We start from the raw sequence: 3,084 nt of genomic DNA on the forward strand, positions 1-3,084 counted from the left end.
ATAAAATAAATTTTTAAAAAAATTTTTTAAAAAGAAAAAAGAAAGTGCTTTGACAACTAACAGTCCTCTGCATATGTAAGGGATGATTACAATTCATTAATTTTCCAAACATGTATTGTTGTGCTCTTCAGTGGAACAAGTAATTTAAATTTCTGCCCTCAAAAAACTTATAATTCAAGATTTTACTTGATTTAAATTTACTTTTCTCAACAAGGCAGTGCAGGAAGGGATACGAGGCCACGTGTATAATTGAGGCTATCTGAGTTTGGTGTGGAAAACTCAAATCTCATTTGATCAAGTGTGGCAGTGGGAGTTGAATCCGGGTATTAGATGCCTGGGGTTAGAATGGGGCAGGGACCCTGTCTTGTTCATTGCTGCATCCCTAGCACCCATTACAGCCTCAGGCACATAACATAAGGATAATAATAACAAAATATAACTAACATCAGTTGAGCACATCAGTGCCAAACACTGTACCAAATGCTTCGTCTGCATAAATTTCATTTATTCTTCAAAACATGGGACTTCCCTGGCGGTCCAGTGCTTAAGACTCCGTACTCCCAACGCAGGGGGCACAGGTTCAATCCCTGATTGGGGAACTAAGTTCCCACATGCCACATGGTGGGGCCTAAAAAAAAGAAAAACAAAAAAAACAGTCTTACTGGAGTAGGCAGCATTAATCCCACTGAGAGAAAACTGATGAGAAAACTGAGCCTCAGAAAGATTAAGGAGCTTGTCCAACGTCACCTAGTCACTGAGTAGTGGAGCTGAGTTTTAACTCAGGTCCAGTTTTCCTGGAGGCCACTGCTCTTAACCCTGAAACACCTACATGAGAAATCCAGTCCTGTTGTATCTCTTCGTGGAGGCACAGTGAGGACAGCAGGCTGGTGGAGCTTGGCAATGCTCACCTCCGAGATGCCCCACCAGCTCCCCCAGCTCTGATTCTACTGCCTCGAGCTACCAACTGTCATGTGTTGGATCCCCAAATGGACTTCCGTACAGAGGAAAGAAAGCACTCCTCACTGAGATTTAATAAATGGAAATCAATCAATAAGTACTTTTATGTCAATTTTGTGTAAGTTTTACTAATACTGAGTTATAATAACTAACTTTATATTTTAAGTTAATTTTCCAAAATTTTATTGATATGAGTGAGCTATATATAAATTTAAGTGATAAACCTTAAAGAAAATCAGAGTCTTATCAACTAAAAGTATGCCTATACTATTAAACTTCTAGATCTATAAGTTGAATAACTGGGGTAGGAGAGAGGAAGAGTCCTAAAGGCAAGTAGTTTAGTCTCCAAAATGCATCACCCAATGCTTATTCGTAGTGACATTTAATAAATAGTTGTTGAATAAATGCGTGTAAAAAGGAGGAAATAATCATAAACAAAATTAAAAGCAAATAGTTGGGGAAATATTTTCATAAATACAATAAGAAAGGGCTCAATATATGAAGAAGGGCTCAAATATATCAAGAACTTGGAAAATATATCAAGAACTTGGAAAACTGATACAAAAAATATGAAATCTTTAATAGAAAAATGCAAACACCAAATAAATGAAGAATGAACGAATGGTTGGCTTGGAGCTACCGGAGAGATGCCTCTCCTGGAAGTTAGCACCTTAATTTTGCACGAGAGCACTGGGGACCATATGAGGACAAGTGGACTTCAGGAATGTGAGAAGAGGGAAGTAATCAGAAAATGCATGGAATTTAGCAGGGGAGCTGGGTTAGACCTCTTTCAGACAAGCCAGAGAGAGCAGGAGAGGGATTGCTCTGGCGACTGACTGGGTGATCAGATGTCGCAAGTTGGAGAAAGCAGCCAGAAAAATCAGAGATATTTGGAAGCAGGAATGTGGCTTTACTGGGAAGGGGTTGGAGGGTGAGCTCACCCTCTGGGGATGAAATTCAACTCTAGCAGGTGGACAGCAGTCTTGGGGAGAGTGCTTGGGGAGGGGCAGGGCCAGCTCTGTCCTGCCCTGACAGGTCACAGGAGCCCAGCCTTGGGAGCAGGGTGAGTTGGAACCTGGGCTCTGATGATAGTAGCAACATGTCTGGCATGTGAAAATATCTTTTCCTTGTGAGAAACCAGGTGAAGCAATGTGACTCAGGGGCTTAGCAAGTGCAGGACTGGTTACTGAGCTTGCTTGCAGGCCCTAGTCTTGTCTCCAGATGCTGGAATGACTTTGACTTCATGCTCTTCCCATTAGGGGTCTGATAACTGAGAACTCATCCCCAGGAGATAAGGGTGACTTTCACAGTGCACACTCTTGGTGGAAAATGGGCTGTTCAGGTGTGCTGGCCTCTGGAGCTTGGGGGACTTCCCTCCTTTCCTGGCTTGGAAGAAGTAAGGGAGCTTCAGGCAGCCCATGTCCACTATTTATCAGGTGATTCACTAATCCAACGAAAGAACCTCAACTTCCTGCAGTGATGAGCCCAGCACATAGTTTCAGGTACACATATCACCAATAGTCACATGCCCCTTGACTAAGTGACCTGCACAAGGAGGCTGTGAAAGCTACATGCCCACGCACTCTGGGCATCAGGAGTCACACTGACAATGAGAACATCCACAGGCTTGGAGCCACTGACGGTGCCAAGGTTCCTAGTGTGCACATGCTTGCCCTGAAGCACACACACCCATCTTGGTGTGCACACTCAGAGCCCCCTGAGCTCTACATCCCGCTACACACCAAGCTCATTCTTTTGGGTAGGCCCCATTTTGAGCAAGTCCCAAAGCTGCTTGGTTCTTTTGCTGTGAAAGGAGATTCTCCACAACCCTCTACTCTTCTTTCTTCTTGACTTCTCCCTGTTTAGCAGAGAGAGAAGAGGCAGGGGACAGCTATGAATTCATTCCAGAAGGCTGAGAATGGGAGGTTGCCAGGACCTCATAAAAGCACTGAGTTATAGAATCTAACCAGCTGGAAGGAACATTACAGAACTCGGTCCATTTATTTTACTGGTGAGGACCCTGAGGCTGAAAGCAGAAAGAGACTGGCCCATTGCTCTGGGCTGGGAAGGGCTGAGCCTGAGTTTGGTGACGTGCATGGGATGGGCAGAGAGAGTACAGGTTCAGTC

The sequence above is a fragment of the Mesoplodon bidens genome (genome assembly GCF_964165515.1).
Source record: "Mesoplodon bidens genome assembly, chromosome: 9".
Lineage (NCBI taxonomy): Eukaryota > Metazoa > Chordata > Mammalia > Artiodactyla > Ziphiidae > Mesoplodon > Mesoplodon bidens.